Source organism: Notamacropus eugenii, chromosome 6, assembly GCF_028372415.1.
Source record: "Notamacropus eugenii isolate mMacEug1 chromosome 6, mMacEug1.pri_v2, whole genome shotgun sequence".
NCBI classification, from domain to species: Eukaryota; Metazoa; Chordata; class Mammalia; order Diprotodontia; family Macropodidae; genus Notamacropus; species Notamacropus eugenii.
The window spans coordinates 228,457,797-228,479,865 of NC_092877.1; the positions used below are offsets into that span (position 1 = coordinate 228,457,797).

Sequence of the window (22,069 nt, forward strand, 5' to 3'; positions counted from 1 at the left end):
TTCACCCAAGGTTACCCAGATAATAAGTAGCAAAGCCACAATTGGAAAGTCCTTTGACAATAACTCTGCTGCTTTTTCCAATACTATTTTTGCCAGAGAAAGTCTGAGAAAATCTGTTGCTTTAATCAAAATGCATGCATACATATACACTTCTTTATATATATTTTAAGGCTATATGAAGAATTTTAACCTGTGTTCCTCCTGGTGCTCCAGAAAAACTAAACTAAGGTCAATGCAAATTCAAGCTGCTCTTCTTTTCTCAGGAGACCAAAGGAGAGACTTGATATAAGTAGAGGAGAAATAAAAGCTCTGAATGTGGTTCCAGTCTTCAAAAGACAATCTTCTCTGGTACAGAGCAATTAGCTAATGAACAAGATCAGTATCATAAATACATTCTTCAAACTGACTCAACCAATGGACCAAATATAATTTTTAAAAACCTTTTCCATTGGGCACTACGTTTTTGTTCCATTTTTACCTTATCAAATTCAGTGCTTTCAAAAATTACCTGATAGTTCTGGATTTTAAAATGTTTGATTAAACAGGTAAATCTGATCAAGTTTTCTCAAATGTCTTTTTAATTTCCTTCTGCTCCCTGAAGAGGAAAGTATTTGTACCAACCCATTGAATTCATTTATTTTTACTAATAATATGGAAGTAGATACATGGGGAGAGGGAAGAATGTCAAAAGAATTGGGTTCACCCAAGATTTTCATGGACTGATATGATTTTGCCATATTGCTAGGATTTTCATGGCTGCTAAAGTAAAGGGAAAGAAATCCTTAAACCATGGTCCTTGGTGTCAACCAAGTTAGTTGGCATAGTTCATAGTGAGAAGGGACACTCAAGTGTCCATCTGGTATAGCACTTTTATTTTATAGAGAAAGAAAGTGAGGCCCAAGAAAAATTTCTGAGAGTATATAAAATATATATATGACTAGAAATTTCATTCATACTAATTCATATGGGCCAATAAATCAATTCTTTTATCTCTTGTCTTTTAGTAAGCCTTTTTATAATCATATATACACATGTATATAATCCCTATTCAATTTGAAATAAACTATATTCAAGTTTAGCATGCACATAAAAGAAAATAAAAATATTAATTTCAATAGGATAAGTATTTATCAAATATTCCCTGCATTCCTTCAATAAGCCTCTTGCCCTCCCCTAAGAGTTACACATAACCCAGGTTGCCAATCCCTACATTAAATCTGGTTACTTTACATATCAAATGACAATCTCAGGTTTGGAATCTTCTAAGTCTTTTAGACTTGGAACCTTCCTATTTCAGTTTCCTTATATTTAAAATACTGTGTACTTGCAAATGATGTTGCACTATCCCAGAAATGCCTTTACTGTGAATTCATGTGGTAACTTAAGGGTCCTTTTGGACTCAAAAGGCAATCAATGGTATATTAAAAGAACAAGTTGCACAAATAAGCCACTGAGGTCAATTAAGGCAAACACAAAGTCTCAGACACCTCATACTGTAGTACAGATATTTTCCTAGAAAGATTACACTCCCAGGCCACTTTTCTCCCCACAGAGGAATTGCAACATTGTACAGTACAACTGAATTTGTCACAAGTATCAGCCACATAAACTGAAGAATCTCAAATCTGCCAGAAGCTGTGGTTCCAACTCACTGTCAGGATACTAGAAGTAATGGTGGGGTAGAGGGAGACGTAAATCTACTGGTCAATCTTATAGCTCCTGAGTCCCTGCTGCTGTGCTTTCTATTTGTATAAATCAGTAACAGTGATATCATTAACTCTTATACATGAAACCTTTACTGAACAAGAAGGCAAAAGAAAGAATAATTATAACATTTACTAAATACAAGGCAAAAGCAGAAAGTATAAATCTGGGTCACATTCTCCAGTCAATACACTCTCTCCAACTACACCTTTGTATCATCACTTATCTTCTTCATCACAATGAACAAGATAAGCGATCATACAAAAATATGGAAACCTAGTAGCAAGACCCATGACTAGGTAAATCCATGTTTCTGCGGGGGGAAGGGTGGGCGGCGGTAAGTCATGACTTCAGACCGCAGGCCTGGATGCCTGTGTTGATTACAGAGCAGTCTGCACCAAATGTCACCTGCCATGCAGAACTGCTTCTCTTCTGAACTCCAATTTTCTGCCACTGAAACAGTGCTGACAACTTTTAGCTAACAACAGCTTTAATATTAGGAATCTGAAAAACTTCAAAAGTCTGTTCCCTTGACTGTTCCTTTCACTAAGAAAAGGTTAACTCTTTCAGCAAAAAGCAGTTCCCTTTAAGCCTGAGATCTGCGAGCAATTCAGGTTGGTTTTCTCTGTGGGCTTTGAAGAGTTTTCCCCTCCTGAGCCAAGCCTCTGGAAGGTTTCCCCTATTTAAACTATTTGTTGATGTTCAGTCATGTCTGACTCTTTATGTCCCGTTTTGAGGATTTTCTTGGCAGAGATACTGGAATAGCTTGCCATTCTTTTTTCAGCTCATTTTACAGATGAGGAAATTGAGGCAAATGGGATTAAGTGACTTGTGCAGAAGTTATCAAGCCCTAGTAAGTGTCTGAAGCCAAATTTGAACACAGGTCTTCCTGACTCCAGGCCCAGTACTCTACTTCCTGCACTGCCTAGAGCTGCCTATCATTCAAACTATAGATAGTGCTGTAAAGCAAAGCAGCCTATCTCCCAGCCAACACTTCACACAGCATAGGATGCTGCCTTCTCAAATCAGTGGGTCAGGATTAAAGCTTTTCTCCAATCAGATCATCTCCCTGCATCAACCTGCAGAGCCTCTCTGTTTTTAGTCAGTTGGTCTCAGCTATGTTCAGATCCCATCAGCATCTCAGTTCTACATGCTTTTATATTCTGGTTCCAGATATCTGCTTCTCTAAGCATCTTGCCTTCCCTTGATGTTCTCAAGCTGACTTTTCATCTTTCTTAATTCCTCAACCCATGCTTCCTTATGTGTAGTAAATCACCTTTACCTTAGATTGATAAAACCTAAATTCATATTTGTCAGATATAATTAAAATAATTTCATAAAATATACCCATAGTCCCAAACCAGCTCCCCCCTCCTAGTTTCCAGATATTAAACTTCCAAATCCTAAAAACAACCACATGTAAATTAATTTTTGGTTTAAAAACATATCAGTGATATTTTTACTTCTGAAGGACATGCTTTTTTTTTTCTTCTCAGAACTATATATGTGTATACATATACATATATACATTTATTTTTGTGTATATATGTATGTGTGTGTGTAGACAGAGAGAGACACACATAATATGTCCTTGAGTATTTTTTTTCCAAAGGGCAGCTTTTCTCTAGGGTTCTTTCAGAACTGCCTGCATTACTCTGCAAACAGCTTTTCTGTGTTTCATGCCCGTCCTTTTCTGCCTCTTTCAGCAAAAGAAATGTACACAAGGGGCAGTACACTTTAAACACATATTCCTTCTTAACTATCCCAGTATTAATCATCCACTGATGCTAAGCTTAAACTCCATTCCTTTCAAAAATTTTCCTCAACTACTTCCATTCTCAGAGATTTTAAGAACATGGTAGGCTGAAAAGAGCACTGGGCTGCAAAATGAAGCAGTTAGACTAGATGGATGATCCTGAAGGTCCAATCCAGTTTGAACATTCAATACTTCTATGAATCTGTGAATGGGAGTCAGTAGATTTGGATTCTAGTTCCAACTACATCACTTTAAAAAGTGACAATTTTTCTGGACCTCAGTTTCTACAGATATAAAATGAAGGGGTTAGGCCAAAAGTTCTCTAGGGTCCCTTTTCACCTTTGTATTCTAGGAAAGCCTCTGCTCTCAATTTCTGTAACACACAAGCATTTAATTATATTCTGTCTTGTATATTTCCCATTGTTTCCTATGAAATGATTTTTGTTTCTCTAATGAGACTATGTGCTTACGAAGCCAGAAAACAGTGCCTCGTACTTTTTTTTAATCCTCCAGAGAGTCTGCACAATAGTAAATGGTGTACTATTGAATGAATAACTACTTAAGTGACCTCCGCGCAATAAACACATGCAGAAAAGAAAATGGCTTTCTCAAAATGCTAGGTACATAATACAAGGAAATTTCCATGGACTTTAGAGACACTTGGCCACATTCATAGTCAATGAGTAGTTCATTTTTGAAGGCATACTTGTGACCCTTATCTACTGTTTCTCTAGTTCCAGACATGCTTTGTTTAGGGCAGAGGTTCCTCCCAACTCTAAGATTCTATGATTGTAGGTTATTAAAGAAAGTCATGCTGGTGCTTGCCTAAGAGTCAAGACAACACACGTTCAAGTCTAGCCTCTGACCTTTACTGGCAGCATACCCCTATGCAAGTCACTGAACCCATCAGGGACACTGGCAACCTTCTAAAATAGGGAGGGGTTCTTAACATGGGGTCCAAGAAACTCATTTAAAAAATATTTTGATAACTGCATTTCAACATAACTGGTTTCTTTTGTAATCCTATATGTTTTATCTTATATACTTAAAAATATTATTCTGAGATCATGTCCAGTCTGAATCTTCTGTTCTCCAGACTAAACATTCCCAACTGAATTACTCCAACGGATCCTCCTAAGATATGGATTTACGGACCTTCACCATCTTGGTTGTTCTCTTTTGAATACTCTCCAACTTATCAATTTTCTTCTTGAATTGTGGTTCCCCAGAATAAATGTCTCAAAATGTGATATGAACAGGGTAAAATATGGTGGGACTATCACCTCCTTATTCTTAACCTCCTTTTAATCCAATCCAAATTTGTAGGAGCTTCTGGGGGCTTCCACACAACACTAATGACTCATGCTGAGCTTGCTGTCCACTACAGTCCTCAGATCTTTTCCAAATTGCTGTCTAACAACACCTCCCCAATCTTGCTGTGAAGTTATCCCTGTTGAATGATACTCTACTCAATTTTTGATTTGCCATTTCCCTTTTCTGCCTTACCTTCATTTCACTTTTCCATATGTACCTTCTATGGACTGACCACAAGGTTTCCTTTTACTAGTTACTTTATCAGCTCTCTAGTTAATCCCCTTAAATTTTGTTGGCATCAGGGTCTCTTTGCAATTCCAGCTCTCTCTTATTTTTGCATTAAAAAAATTAGTTAAAAATTACCAGAGTTTGGGTTAAGTACCACTTAAACAGGATTTTACTGTACTCTATTCATAAAAGTAGCCACATAGCATGTTTCCTCTAGGGTCACTGATGGATCAGTTAATCTTAAACATCAGTCCCAATATAAGTATATAGTTAGCATAGTTTTACTCAAGGCAAAATACTGCCTAACTGCTAATTTTCTTACTGTGTAACAAGACTTTATATCCCTTACTACTATAGAACAAAGACTGTTAAAATTAGGGATAAAGGAAGAAGTAAGATTTTACAAAAACCTTCCTGTGGAAAATAACTAAAAGGCATTAGAAGAAGAATAATTAGACCTGATTTTTTTAAGCTGGATTTTATAGATAAACACCACCATGGTTTCAAGGTCTGGATTATTAGTGTTTCTACTCTGTCATTCTCATGGCCACTTTATCCACAAGTTATCAAACTCTAGTAAAACCAGATTATATAACCCAAACTCAAGACAAACGACTTAGTACCAGAAAGAAAATAGGGAAAAGACTTCCATTAAACCAGAACAGGTATTTTAGCTGGTTAATACATTTTCTTTTCAGTATGAAAAATCTACTTCAGAAACTCAAAAAAGATTCAAAGATTGTTTGGTGAATGTCGAATCTGAGCAAAGAAAACTGGATGATGATCTTAAGGAATATTTTGGTCCAACCATATAAGTGCCTATTAACCTAGAACTCTATTAAAAGAATATGCCTACCTTTACTATTCAAGTGGGCTACTATTCAAGTGGGCTACAGAAAAAAAGTAACAGATTCCTATGGTAGAAGAGGCAAACATCCCAGTGGATAAGCTTCTTGGGTAGGTTTCAGGGGATCTGAGTTCAAATCCTCTTTTAGGTATTTATTAGCTGTGTGAGGTTACTTAATCTCTCTCAGACTCATTTTCCCTATTTGTAAAATGAGAAGGATAGACTCAACGATTTGTTTGGGTTTTTTTCTAGCTCTCTATCTATGACCATACGAACATTTCCCCCAGATTTTATGCAAGATCATCTTTACATTCATCTTGTCATTATATCTCTCTCACTTTCATTTCTATATGTTTTTATAAGGTACTAAAAATGTCAAAGTTTACAAGATATTTTGTACATTTACATGTATATTTTATACAGGCTTCTTCCAGAAGCCATCTCAAAGTCTTCAACTGAATCTCATGAGGAGCAGGCTTCCAAATCACACTGTAGGACAGATTATATCTGGGAACGTTTCTGATAGGCATCTGTGGACAACCACAGTATGTAGCAAGCATCTCATTAAATTCTAAGAGCAGGCCTTCCCTGATGTTTTTTGATACCTCCTACCTCCATCATCTAGATTCTGGAGTCCACCTTACTAAAGTACTTACAGCTTCTGCTCACCTCATGTGACCCAATTTGGGATTTTCTGGGCAAAGATACTGAAGTGGTTTGCCATTTTCTTTTCCAGCTCCTTTTACAGATGAAGAAACTGAGGCAAATAAAGTTAAGTAACTTGCCCACAGCTAGTAAGTGTCTGAGGCCAGATTTGAACTCAGAAAATGGATCTTCCCAGCCCATGTTCCATCCACCATCCCATATAGCTGCCCACTAAATAGAATACAACATAGATAATGTTAATTTGTGATTTTCTAAGTTAATTTGAGCCTACATAGAGAGCTACTTCTATTTGAGTTTGATATCACTGATCAGGTAGAGAAAAATGGAAAGGATAAAAAGGCTGATGGCAACATAAAGGAGAAACTTTTTTTTTTTTGTCCCCTCTCTGTAAGTTCCCATCCTCCTTCTTTGTACATTCATTAGCAGTCACCTTTCCTGATAGTATCATATTTAGTTTGGATGCTAATCTTCTGGTTCTGGGTCCGCCCCCTTCCCTTGATTTATTTAATAAATGACTTGGAATTTTTAAGGGTTTTTCAGTCTTTCTACTTCAGATAGTAAAATTCTTTCTCATGACTGCTATGATGGGAATGTTAGCCACTTCTGGGCATCCATGTCCCACTCCTGTTTTCACAAGTCTTAGTCAAGTTGGTAAATATTTACATGGCATGCCTGATCAGGTTTAAGGAAACAGTGATAAACTCAATTTGCCTGCTGCTGGAATTAAAAGGTAGGAGGGAGGCAATTGGTTCCATTTAAATGCATCTGATAAACAAGACAATAAAATATCAATTGTGTAGGATGGAGTTAAGAAAAGCTTGGCAAAGTTTAGCACAGAGGTCTTTATTGGGAGTTTTTGTTACCCATAATTCATAATCATTATGAAACACCTCCTCTCATGCCCCACTTACCTTCTCAGGCATTTTCCCCTCTAAATCTAAAATATCTGCATGTGTTTCTAAATGAAATCATCTTGTGGGTTCATCAGTTAAATCTAAAAAGATGTACGGTAGAAGCAAACAAGTTGCACACTTAACTGTGATACGGCACACAATTCTCTAACTCTAATTGCACGAGAAATATCCCTAATATTGGTACACATCAAAGCTGAGACTTGTAAATGCTTTCCACATGCAAGAGTACACAGATTGAACGGTTTCAGATGAATGGAGATCTTCTCCAAGCCCTTCAATTGTTTTCCTTCCTAACTAGTATTCAGGCTAGATTCTGACAGAGGAAACTGAATGGCTACAATTCTTGCTGGGGTTTTTTCTTCATGTAACATGCTAAAATCACTGTTACTATGTATCATCTTGCCTTCTTAGATGAAAAGAGGTCTTGGCAAATATATTTCCTTCCTTGTAAAATTCGCCCTCTTACAAAAAACTCAGTCTCTTATAAATTTCTCATCTATACCTCACTACGATTCTGTATCTTTCCCCATTCTTTCCTTCTTTGCCATCTCAGAGGATAAACTGGTCTTTCATATGTGCCCTGCATTCTTTCCCCATGCATCTACAGCAAGACCTTTCTACATTGAGCATTCCTTGTCTTTCTTACCTCCAATACTTCCTTTCCACTGACACAAAAATGCCTTGGGTCTCTCTAATCATAATGGCAACATAAGAACTTCAAATCTTCCCTCAAATTTGTTTCTACTTCATGTAAATATCCTACCATTCTTCTTTCCTTGAGTGATAAATTCTAGAAATAGTCTGCTTCTATTGTCTCACCATTCATTTAACCCATTGCAACTTGGCTGCAATTTCCTACTGCTATGCTGAAATAGTTCTCTATGACATCCTCAATGAACTCTTAATGTCCAGATCCAATAACTTCTGCACAGTCCTCATCTTCCTTGAACAGTTACAGCATGAGACACTGATGATCCCCCTCTCTCTTCTCTCCATCCTGTGATACTCTCCTCTCTTGGTTTCTTTGACACTGGTGTCTCCCTTTACTTCTCTTACTGATCTTTCTGTGTTGTTATTGACATTCCTCTGCTCCTTATGTACCCCATTTTGTCCTTGGCCTTTATCTCTTCTTTTCCTACATCCTTATCTTCATCCCCATTCTTTTTCACTCACTGGCTTTACTTACCCCCTCTACGCAACAAAGCCTCCTAGATTTCCTGGCTTCCTTCAGTTCTAGGTTCAAATGCTCCTGCCTTCTTTCGTGTCTGCTCTCCCATCCCACTTTACCCTTTGCCTTCCTTCTGAGGTTACCTTCCTTTATTTATACCATATAGATTTTACATGTACTCAATAGTTGTAATTTTGTGAATGTTGTCTTCTCCGTTAGAATGTAAGGCTATTTGAGAAATTTGTTACTGCCTTTGTCTATGCCCAGAGCTTAACATAATATTCAGCACACAGTAAGCACTTAATAATTGTTTGCTGACTGCCTTCTGACTGGAGATGACTCCTCAGTCTACATATCCAGCCCTGGAAATGAGTTCCCTGAATTCTAGGCCTAAATTTCAAAATTGACTTTTGGACATTTCTACATGATTGTGAAACAGTGACACCTCAAGCTCATTGTCGCTAATTAATCTTATCACCTCCCCTAATTTTGCCATATCTCCAAGTTTGCCATTCTGTTAACCCTCCTAATGTCCTACATTAAAAAAACCTGAAATCATAATTGATTTTTCTCTCTCCCAATAACTTCTGATTCTACTACCACAGTATCTTTCACATTTGTCTCCTACTTTTCAATAACAATGCCACCACCTTAATTTAGGCCTTCATTGTAATAACCTCTAAACAGGTGAGTCTGCTTCATATGCCTCCCTTTCCCAAGTCATGAGGCATATACCTTCATGTAACTGTCAAAACTGAATATCTTAATTTCAGTCTTTCATGTCACCCCCCCCACACACACACACTTCAATTCTTGACAATACCATTAATCATTTGCCCCCTCTGGCCTCAGAATTCTCAACTAAAAAATGAGGACTATGGACTAAGTCACAGGTGCACATAGGTCAAATGTGCAGCCAGGCATTACATGGCTTTCAATACTTATAAGTGTGGTTGGAACTCGATTTAAACATAATTGAAAAATATTTAATGAATTAAAATATAATAAAACATGGATAAAATCAATACATGGTTTTCTAGTCAGTATGCACTCCCAGAGATCCTTATATAAGGTAAAGTTGAGTGACCCTATTTCCTATTGGTGGAGCTTGACACCAGCGAACTAGAAGACCTTTAAATCCCTTCTATTGTAGGTGTTAGAGCTTTGATTGAAAACGACATTTCATAACTTTGATTCTACCACACTCTACTTTGTTAAGGAGCACATAAGGGTAGACCAGAAGTTTATAAGTTTAATTACAGCTTTGTTTCCTACTAAAAAAACCATGTCTATATTTTCCCACTAAGTTTAGAATATATTTAACCAAAGTATTTAGAGTATATGTCCAAAGAAACCTTCATTATTTTTAACTATCTTTCATGTAAGCCTTTGTTTCCAAGTTTATTTCATGATAAGTAGTCTTCCAGAGAATACTGGGTGTAATTAGATCACATTTACCCAAGGGAGGAGCAGGCAGACTTGATGACCATAATGGGCTGACAGAGACCAGGTCACTTAACCACTGGGGGTTAGAAACTCTGCGATTTGTTGCCCAGGAAGGTAGCAACCAACCACCTGGCCCTGTGGAGACCAAAGGGAGAAGGGAGGAAGGGATGGATGGTTCAGTTAGCTTGGTGAGGGTATAAGCAGGATTATTCACTGAGTTTAAAAAATTTTATTTTTTTCAAAAAGGATTTTAGATTTTAAGGTAAAGAATTTTGCTAAGTTGTCATGGACTTCAATTATAGTAAAGAGCACCCACTCTCAAAAACACCTGAATTCCTTGGCTGGCATTTAAGCCACACCAAAATCTGGCTCTCATCTACCTTTCCAGTTTCATTTCAGTCTTCATGACATTGACATTCCAGTGAACTCTCTCTCTCTCTCCACACACACACACACACACACACACACACACACACACACACACACACACACACAAAGAGACACAGCAAGAGATTCATTATGCCTGAAATACTCCCTTTTGTCTCTTTGAATCTTTATCTGCCTTCAAAGCTCATCTTAGATGCTACCTCCTGTCCAAGGCTCCCTGGATTCCCCTATTTCTCACCATATTTGTTAATACTATCCCTTCATTTTTCTGTGTACTACACTTATGTGTTCAACCCTTCCATCTTTCCTTCCTTTCCTCCTTCCTTCCTCTTACTAAGCTCAGCATCATGTCTGGTACAGAGTAGGCACAATGTGTTGAATTGAACTGAACTCTAGCTGTAAACAGAATGAGAAGCATCTGTTAATTTCCTACTATGGGAACAATACAGAGTTCCATACAACTAAAGGCAAGGGAGTGCTGGAGTCAGCTCCTACCCCTCATGAGAGCCTTAAATTTTCAGTGTGAGCACTTACACCTGAGAAATCAACAAATGCTACAAATCAGGGCTTGATTTATTATGTTGCTGATTGTCTAGACACAAGAAAGTGATACAGGAAATGTTAATATTACAGATTAAACTTACAGGTGGATCTTAAGTACTTTTTTCCCACTGAAGAACCAGCTGTTAAAATTTACCAGCTCATCTCTGGCTAAATGTGATCTCACCAAACCTGAGGTCAAGGTATCTCCTGATGCCTTCACTGCACAGACATGTTATGAAGAGACTAAGAAAAAGAATCTAAGGGGCCTTATCAACTTTGCAGGGCTTTTTAAAAAGTGTTCAGAGAGGTCAGGAAATAAAAACCCCACATTTCAAGAGAAGCCAAAGACTGGTGGACCAATGAAAAAAGGCAAGAAGGCAGATACCAATGTCCTTAACTGAGCACCAAAAAACACCATCATGGTGCTTTTACGATGCTGTCTTGCAATCAAAATTAAAACACGTTGACACATCCATTGGAATATGACAAAAAAAGCTTGGTGAAATACTGTACCATTTAAATAACAATTAGAAATAACTATATAACAACAAAGGCTAAACTGAAGAAATACAAAAAGAATTAAAAACTAAAAGGAAAAACTGATGAAGGCAAAGAGAGCAGTAAAAGCTGCTCAGAAAACAAAAATGTTAGAGATAGACAAGACTTAGATGAAACAGAAGAAAGTAAAGATGACAAATTGTACTATTTTGTGTCTCCACATAAATATCACAGATTAGAGGAAATATCATTAGATGAAACACTTTTTATTTGTGATGGTGTCATATGTCCTCGTTAGGTTTAATTGGATTATTATAATATCGTAGCTTCACGGAGCCATTCTAGACATGAAGTGGCCGTGACTGTCTTGGAGCAAAGTGAAACTATATCAAAGCTATAAATATGTTCAAATTTTTTAAATGAAAAGGCATTTTTATTTCTTAATTCTGTGCACCAGATTCTTTGTATGTAGTTATTTGTGGGTTGTCTCTGTCAGAGGACCATGAACTTGTTGAGGGCAAGAACTGTCTTTTGCTTCCTTTACATCCCCAGCACTTAGTACAGTGCCCAGCACATATAAGGCACTTAATAAATGTTTATTTGACTGACTGAGATGGAAAGCTATCTGTTCAAGCTGTCTAGACCTTGGTGAATGGCTGAATGTGATATAGCATGGATTAGCCAAATATAGAAATCTGAGGTAAGAATGGAATGACTCACTCTAATGCACAGCAGTTCCCAAAAGTGAATGAATTAATTAGAAAGGAAAGACAAATTACAGGGTTCTGAAAATGCTAATTAAATCCATGCAAACATTTTATAAAATGCAAATTTTCCAAGAAAGACAGTTTTTTGGACAAAATAAAATAAGTAATAAGTCAGTTTTAATATTTACAGTCTTTTATTTCTCTCATTCCCCCTTCCATCAAAGTTTTAAAGAACTATGGTACTGTCCTTATGCATATATATCAGTATGCCCTGACAAGAGATGATACCACTACCATGTAACATTTCTAAAGATGTCATACTGCCTGTCTTCTTATTTTATTTTTATTGTGAACTTAACAAGCAATAAAAAATGTCTTTTTCCCATTTCCTATAATAAGTGTGACCCAGAGACATGGGAAATAGTGCAGGCAAAAAGTAGCTACAAATAAATATTATTAAAGAAAGCAATACTCTAGTCAAGTAGACTATTCAAATAGTAAACTAGCAATTTTTGGTCTTTTTTTATGGAAAAGCATTTGCAAATCATAGATTCTACAACTATCAAGGACCTTAGGCATCATCTAGTCCAATCGACTCATAAGCAAGAATGAAACATGTCTAGCAGAGCCATTTCCAGGTGGATATTGACCTGATCATGCTACAAAATATTTCTAAGTAATCATTATTATGAGTGAGATCCTTGAACCAGTGAGAAATTGAAGACTACAAGACTTAAGAAATTAAGGTGAAAATGTATTTAATAGGAATGTATGCGTAGAACCTATATAAAACTGCATGCTGTCTCATGGAGGTAGGGAGAAGGTAAGGGGAGGGTGGAGGGAGGGGGAAAAAAATCTAAGTTATATGGAAGTGATTGTAGAACACTGGAAACAAGTAAAATAATAAACCAGAAAAAAAAGGAAATTAATTCTCAAGTATGCCTTTTCCGTCCAAAAATATAAAATTCAATAATCTCTTCTCAGTCACTCTACACACACCCATAATGAATATGTTCTCAATTACCTCAAATTCTAATACATAACTCCTACATTAAAGATGTTAGCTAACTCTAATTCTTCTTACCACATGTAATTCCTACTACTACTACTACTACTACTACTACTACTACTACTACTACTACTACTACTACTAACAACTTTATCTTGAGAGAAGTGTTTTTGTACTGTTTGTGGCACCATAATTACAGCAGAGAGAGGAAAATCAAATGAATGAGTTCATTCAAAAAGGAAATCATAAGTTTATTACTGAATTATAAATAGGAAATTGGTGAAAAAAGGAATGATATTATATTGGTTGTCAGTGCTTTAAGACATCAAAAATTCCCTTCCCATAAATCTTTGGCATAGTTGTCTTTGGATTTTCTGAGACAAGCTTCTGTATATATGTAACCCCTAGAAAGCCTGATAACAAAATCAAGGAAGTGGGGGAGGGAACCCTAAGTATCTGAACTAAATTCTCCTAAGAATCCCACATACATTAGGATTTAAAGTTACTCTTGGAGGAAATTCAAGGGAATATATAAGCATTGTTTATCAGTCTTGGGATATTTTTTTTCTCCCTGGATGGCTGATCATTCACCATTTTTGCTCATGAGGAAATGTTTCAACATTATTGCTGTCTCTATACTATGCCATCTATGAGTACTTGTGTTGTTCAGTGCCAAATGCTTTAGATCTTAATCCCCAAAGTCTATGTTCCAATAAAGGGAAAAAAGAGTCAGCAGATGGCAAAACAGAACCATTCAAAGAAAGTGTTAATGGTCTCAGGATACTACCATAACCAAGGCAATGAGGCTAAATTGGCTCACCAGAGTTTACTATATAATTCAGCACAGTATCTGGTCAACAAAATAGTTCAGTTTCTAAGCTAGACCAGACTCATAGTCTTACTCCAAGAGTCACTTCTGCATAAACCCAAGATTTTGGAGTTTGAGGCATGCAGAGAAATGTGACAATCATTCTGAGTCTTAGTTTCTTTATCAGTAAAGTATGACTGTTGAATTAGATAGTATCTAATGTACTTTGGAGTTCATAAAGTCTATGATTCTATCATTTTGGGATGCTTCCTGAGCATTCTATAATGAAACAAATCTCAGATTATCTAAGAAGGATCCTAAGATCAGAGGATTATAGATAGACTAGGAAGAACTTTAAAGATCACACCTTCACATGCAGCCACCCCAGCCATCATTTTTGAAATTATTACAGAGTACATATATGGGTGTGAAATTTAATATGCAAGATGTATTTTTATTTGGCTGATACTGGAAATTTTCTGTAAGGAAAAATTATAATTTTCTCTCATTGGATCTTTACAATAAGTGCTGACAGTCCCAGATGCCAGGTTCTCTATGAGAGCATCTGCTTATCCAGTCAGGATTAGGTTAAACTACTTAACCTCCAAGTACTAAATCCACTTTTCATATGTATTGAGTTTAAGACACAAAAAGCATAGTTTCCCATCATATTGATTGACTTAAGATTTCAAACATTACATTAATATTTTATAGTTTATTGACAATAAAAGGAACCTTTATGGAAATGCTATTTGGACAATCATTTAATAGGGGGAAAAAGGATTTCTCTTTTGAGCTAAACTGTTCCTATGTCCTTAATTCAAAACATCATGCTGTGTATGGAATTGCAGGAGCCTCAGATCAGTCAGTGCATGATGCTGAGTACCATATGGGCAGGGATAAAGAGGAATTTTTAATTGTAGAGATAACCTGGAATTTCCTCAACTGTACTTAATTCAATGGAAACACCTTGCTTTATTCAAAATAATAAACCTATATTCTTTTTGTTTTATTTTTAGAATGTTTGGACTTAAGCAAGCACGTGCGAGCATGCACACACACACAGTCTTGGCATATGGTCTGAAACTGTCACTAGATTCAATATGTTCCCTCTGATTTTTGGCTTAGGATTAATGCATTATACTACTAAAGTACATTCTAATGGGTTCTTAGCCTCTATTACAGAGCTAGCTGACAGATGACTGTATATTTGAATACAGTATGCTCCAAATATTAACAAGTTAGAAAATAAAATATCATCCCACTGAATCAGACTGATCATGCACTTAGAAAGCACAGTCCAGCTGCTCCTGCACACAGAGAAAGAGAATTCATATATTCTATGGAACTTTTAAACCTTTCTGGGGTTCAGTCCCAAGGAATAAGGTACAGGTTTTTTTTTTTTTAAGTCTAGCAGTTGTAACTATTTAGTTTATGGGCTAAATGTAAACCAAACTGGTTTAGTTATTTGGGAAGAAGGGTGTGAAAACTGAGTATACTGATGAGAGGCAAAATGGTTTAGTGGATAAAGGGCCACTCTAGGAGTCCTTGGCCCAGCTTAAGTCTTTTAAATTCTCAGTGCTCTAGGCAATGCTTAAGACCAGAAGTTTCCAAACATCAACAGATCTGTACTGGTAGAGAAATGGGAGTTTCCTACACAGATAAAATTACAGAAGGTCCATTTACCACCCTGCCTCCACCCCCTAAACAAAGAGAAGCATACTACAGGCTAGTACTTTCCTACCAGTCTGGAACCTAAAGCTGAAACATGAACAAATAAAGTAGTGAGTACAAAAAGAGCTGTCTGTAACAAAAATAGAGAGAGGGGCTTGCTTCATGGAAGCACTTCTCCCGATATTCTTTAATGCATTTAACCATGTAGTTTCTTCACACAGTAATGGCTGCTCTACAACTCAGTAAGCTATAGCAGACAATAATGACTTCTTTTAACTTAAATTTGTTTATTCATTTGGTATAGGGAACTTCTGACAAAGAACTAATACTGGTAGACAATGAAAAACAAAATTGAAGAACAAAACATTTTTTCCCATACTGAGCTCTTTGTGACAAGTAATTTGCCTTTTGAATTGTTTTTCTGATGGGGGGGAGTATTGTAGTACCTACAATATGCCAAGCACCGTGCTAAGAGATTCACAAATACTATCCCATCTGATACCAACTGAGAACTGATGTTATACTTTTCTCCCACACTGGCTGACCCTGGGATATTTGACTTTTCCTAGTGTACATGAAAATAACCTTCAGAAATAAGCCTATGAGGCCATGTGAAAACCTGTGGGGAGGAGCCTGGAGCTGACCCATAGAGAAGCGGAGGAGGAGACAGAGTCTTGGTGGCAGAAGTAGATCACCAGGCTATACAACGGCATGCATACAGAAACCCTTCTGTAAACATTTATTTTATTATCCAAAGACACCAAATAGCTCAGCCCTCACTGCTCTCATTAAGTGCTGGAGGCTTCTGAAGTACACATATTTGGAGAGGTGCTCAAGTGAAACAATGAGCAGAAACTTGCAGAAGGTATCACCTATCACTACTTATTTTCACTTGTTGAACCCACTTGCCTTTGGCACATATTCAGATCATATAGTCAACAAGGAGAACCTACCTGAAATAACCATGGCCCAGAAAAAGAAATTCAATCACCTCACTATTGTAAGCATGGCAACAAGAATGAATGGTATTCCTTCCTCAGTGCTGCTGAAGAACCTCAAGATGTAGAATCTTTGGAAGCTATAAGATCTCATCATTGAAGCTGTCTACATAAACATCATTCATGGCAAGCTGGACCAGTGCAACCAGCTTTGTGTACTGGATAAAATATTCAAAGGAAAGACACTGACAATCTTGTCACAACCTTGTAGGAATGGTGTGACAGATGTGAAGCAGTTCTGTTAAGAATTGAGCAACAGGTCCCAAGAGCCTCCCAACAGAAAGATAACTTCAGCTGGACTCAGCAGCAGGTGGAGGCCAAGGTCACTAACATCAAAAAACATGAAAGCTACAGTAGTAGTTTTTCAAAATCAGCTCAAGAGACTGAGCAGCAACTGGCAGAGCCACTCTCATGCTGAAAAATGGGAGCCCACTAAGAAGATGTCCAAAGTGAAAGGTCTGGTCTCCAGCTGCCACTGGGCAGGCTGGGGCAGCAGGCACTCAATGGAGGGGGGTTGGGGGGGAATAGCAGGGACCACGGTCTTTCCTTTTTACTCTCAGGCAATTCCAAGTCTATCATTCTTTCTGTGACTTCCTCCTACCCAACTGGCATGATTCTAGCTAACTGACATTCTCTTTTCCAACTATCCCCTTAAGACTCAGAGACTCCATTGATGCCACCTTTCAATGTCCCTTCTCTCTATGCCAAAAGTTTCACTGATATATGTCCTACCACAGTACCAAAAGTAGTATAGGGGATCTCTAGCCAGGTATGAACAAGAAAGGAGTCTGCTTCAAGAAACAAAGTGATATATTCTGTGCTGTGTTCTGGGGTTTCATGCCTGTTAAGCCTTGTTTGTGTCTCTCATGGGTAGGGAAAAAACTAATGACTGGAGAGATGACTAAGCCCAAACAGAACTGTCTGCTGGGTATGGTCTTGGGCAACTGATGTCTCTCTAGGTCATATAGTCCCCTCTGGCCATCTCACCCTGCAGCATATAACTTCTCAAACCCCCTTCATCTAGCACAAGGCATCAACCATGCTCTCTCTCACAAGGGCAATCTGCAAATGCTCCCCCTCCTGAGATCTTCAAATTCCAAGAGAATCTCACCCTGGTGGAGATTGATGCTGGGGATACCCATTTGAAGGATTTGATGCTGTGCCCCAGTTTCTTGCAACTCCCTACTTGGCAGTTGGCCCAGAGTCCTTTTTTGGTAATATTCTGGTAAAAGAAATGGACTTGACTGGCATTTCTAAACTTGGATTGTTTTAATTTTTTTTGTTCAGGTTTTAATTCTAAAACATTTTAAACAATTTATAGAATCATAGATTTAGAACCAGAAGGGATTTTGGCGGTCATTTAGCCCAACCCTCATTTTAAAAATGAGAGAACTGGGGCTCATAGAGGTTAAGTAACAATCATAAGATCACACAGCTATTTAATGATGGAACAGGGATTTGAATCCAGCAGGCCTCTGGACTGCAAATTCATCGTTGTTGTTACTAAAAACACTGATGCAAACAAAAGGTGAGGGAATCTGTTCAAATATCTTACCAGTCAGGTCTGGGATATGTAGCCTTAGCTCTGCAACATTATCAGTATCACTTTGATGAACCCAGGAGTTGATGGCAATGTGCTCACTATAAAATGCCATCACACAATATTCAAAAAAAGAAATTTAAGATATAATTACATCTAAAAGCATCATCTAAAAATATTTCCATATTTTGTGCCTGGCTTCAAGTCCTGCCTCCAACATATACTGGCTTTGCGATCCTAAACAAATCATCCAAATTTTCAGTGCTCTAGTCAACTCTCTAAGACTAAACTTTAAAATCTCTAAGCTAAAATTAAGGTCCCAACCCATTGATAGAGGAAGCTTCCTCACCTGAGAGTTCCTTAAATAAATGAAACCTTAAACCAAAAATCCAGTCCCTATTCCATCTTGTGCCAACTGCAGGGAAAAATATTCTCTCCTGTAACTTTTTCTTATGCCATCAATTGTTATAATGATGTGCCCAATAAAGATCATTTGGAAATGGATTTCATACTTTCTTCCCTTTGAGTATCTCCACAATTATAATCTACTGAACAAACTTCTGTTATTTCACACCCCAGACCTGACTGCTAACTGGAATAGTTCTTCTCAAAGAGGAATGAAAGTCACAGGTGAAAGTTTAGAATGTATATACAGAGAGGCCTTGAGATAAACGACAAAAGGTTTTTGTTTTGTTTTCTTTCCTTGCTTGTTTTTCTAACAGATAATAAAATGGAGGAGAAAAACTTGGAAAAGTAGAATTACACAGCTGCAGGTCATTTCTCAAAGAAACCAAACACCACTATTTCTTGCCCCCACTGGCAAGTCTCTGATGAGTCTAACAAATGACCTCCTTGATAAAGTTAACTGAAGCAAGGCTGAAAAAGGTATGTTATGGCTGGAGCAGGGATGAACCCATTCTAATGTCACTGTAACCTTGGAGGCAAGCTTTGCGCTTATTTCAATTTCACATGCAGATAACTGAACACCACAGTCTTCATTCAACTTAGTGGCCACTATATTTCATAAACCCAAATTACGACATCTTTTCAAAGATATGGGAATTTTTAAGAAATGCTTTATTGATGTTTTAAAAAAAATACTATGGCTGTTTTGTAATGGGAAAAGGAGGAAAGGGAAGAAGAAGATAAAGAGGAAGAAAAAGAAAAGTAGAGGAAAAGGAACAGGAAGAGGAAGGGGAAGAAGAAGAATCTTCACTTAAAACAGAGGAGCAAAGCAAATAAACACACCATCATCGTTTGAGAATTTCTGCTTCACTCTGAATCTATGTTCTATACTTCTCTAACAGGAGGAAACCAGAGGCCTTCGTATCTAGATCATTACAAGCAATCAAGTATTTCTAGTTGCTTGTAATATTTTCTCCCTGACCTGGGAACTCTGGAATTTGGCTACAAGATTCCTAGGAGTTTTCCTTTGGGAATCTCTTTCAGGAAGTGATCAATGAATTCTTTCCATTTCTATTTTACCCTCTGGTCCTAGAATATCAGGGTAGTTTTCACTGACAGTTTCTTGAAAGATGATGTCTAGGCTCTTTTTTTGATGATGGTTTTCAGGTAGACCAATAATTTTAAAATTATCTCTCCTAGATCTACTTTGCAGGTCAGTTCTTTTTCCAATGACATATTTCACATTGTCTTCTATTTCTTTTCATTCTTTTGGTTTTCTTTTATAATTTCTTGATTTCTCATAAAGTTATTAGCTTCCATTTGCTCCATTCTAGTTTTTACGGTATTATTTTCTTCAGTGAACTTTTAAGACCTCCCTTTCCATTTGGCCAATTCTGTTTCATAGGGCATTCTCCTCCTTGGCTTTTTGGACCTCTTTTGCCACTTGGGTTAGTCTATTTTTAAAGGTGTTATTTTCTTCAGCATTTTTTTGGGTCTCCTTTAGCAAGCTGTTGACTCATTTTTCATGATTTTATTGTATCACTCTCGTTTCTCTTCCCAATTTTTTGTCTACTTCTCTCACTTGATTTTCAAAATCCTTTTTGAGTTGTTCTATGGCCTGAAACCATTTCATATTTCTTTGGAGGCTTTGGATGCAGGAACCTTGACCTTGCTCTCTTCCTCTGGTTGCATGCTTTGATCTTCCTCCAGTTGTATGCTTTGATCTTCCAATCAGAAAGTATGGAAGAAAATACCTTTTCACCAAGAAAGTAACCTTCTATAGTCTTATTTTTCTCTTTTTTGGACATTTTCCCAGTCATTACTTGACTTTTGAGCTCTTTGTTAGGTGAAGAGTGTACTACCCCAAGTTTCAGAGCTTTTGTGCAGCTGTTTTCAGAAACATCTCTAGGGACCCTGGCCTGTGTTGTGGTCTGTGAGCAACCACAAGCACTCTTTTCTGCCCTGGAACTGCAAGTAGGATGTGATCCAGATCAGCATTCAATTCCCCCACCATCTGTAGGCCATGAGCTGCAGAAGCAGCTGCTGCTGTGGCAGTGGCTGCCACCACCCTGGGGCTAGAGCCAGACCATGCTCCCCTCTCACCCAGGTGAGAAAGATTTCTCATTGACCTCTGAAGCTGTCTTTGGTGTTTCTGGGTTAAGGAGTCTGGAAACCACAGCAGCTGCCAGCACCCTGAAGCCTGCTCCAGTCCCATCTGTGCAGGCTCAGCACTGGTCATGGTCTGATCAGAGCCTGGTGCAAAAGACTCTTCCTGTCATCTTCCAGATTGTCTTGGGCTGGAAGTCTGTTTCTCTTTGTTATTTTGTGGTTTCTGCTGCTCTAGAATTTGTTTAAAGTCATTTTTACAAGTATTTTGAGGGGCTTAGGGGGGAGAGCTCAAGCAGATTCCTGCTTCTAGTCCACCATCTTGGTTCTGCGCCACCACCACCCCCTCCCCATCAAATATTATACTGAAACTACTCCTCTTTTCTTCCTCCCTGACTGTGTTCAGTGTTGCCAGGCAAAAGTTATGACAAGACAGGTCTCATGTTTCAGGCCAAACTAGCAGGTTAGGTTATTCTTTATCTTCCTTATACCAACACTGTTTTCAGCATTGTTATGCAGCTTCAGGTCATGCTAGGTTCAAGGACCTCTGAAGAGACCAAGAAACAGTACATTATGTCAATCCTAAAGCCATACTATCCATAAAGGTCACTGTTAGAGTGTGAGCATGATGATGGGTATCAATGCCTAACTGTGAAAGGCATCCACGTATTCTATACCTGCTCTGGAGCAACCCAGAACCAGCCTGATTTAAAGGATCTTTCTGAACCTATCAGTACATGTAAACATATCCCTCATAAGACTACTCAACCAGTTTTACAATATCATTAGGATAAATAATAACTAATCCCCCAATTCTCTGTTACACTGGTTGGCTTATCCTTCCTTTATAATATTGTTCCTGTGAAATTAACTTTTTGCTTAAAATTATAATTTTGGAAAACCAATGAACAGCATTAGATAGAACTGTATCTATAATGATTAAATAACTTCTAAGGGATCAAATAATCCTTAGCCTTCTTAGAACTACCTCAATTTAATTGCAGAGAAAAGAATGGAAGAGGTTTTTTGAATGAACGAAATATTTGGGGTGAAATATAAAATATGGAGGGAGCCAGTTTGTTAGAGGTCAGTCACTCTTCAATTAGGACAGCAAGGGTCTTAAAATTCTCTTTTTTGAATGTTAGTTCTTTAAGGACACAGAACACCCTAATAATAGAAAGGAGGAATGGGAATGAGAAGTGGGAAGTAGTGGGCCTCCACCCTAGCACAATGCTTCACTTTGCCTTCTGGGCATCTGGAAGGGAATTTCCAACTGTAGCTTCTTTCAGTCACTTCAGTGGATATCTCTGTGCTACCCAATGGAAAGAGTGCTGGGTTCAGAGTCAGTGGA

At 37.7% G+C, this 22,069-nt stretch overlaps 1 protein-coding gene and 1 pseudogene across 2 annotated transcripts in view; one reads left to right on the forward strand and one right to left on the reverse strand.

Annotated features, from left to right (window-relative positions):
• FARP1 (FERM, ARH/RhoGEF and pleckstrin domain protein 1) overlaps positions 1-22,069 on the reverse strand; it is a 353,198-nt gene that overhangs the window by 192,830 nt on the left and 138,299 nt on the right. The window lies entirely within an intron of this gene.
• Positions 16,596-17,300, forward strand: LOC140512732 (COP9 signalosome complex subunit 7b pseudogene; annotated as a pseudogene).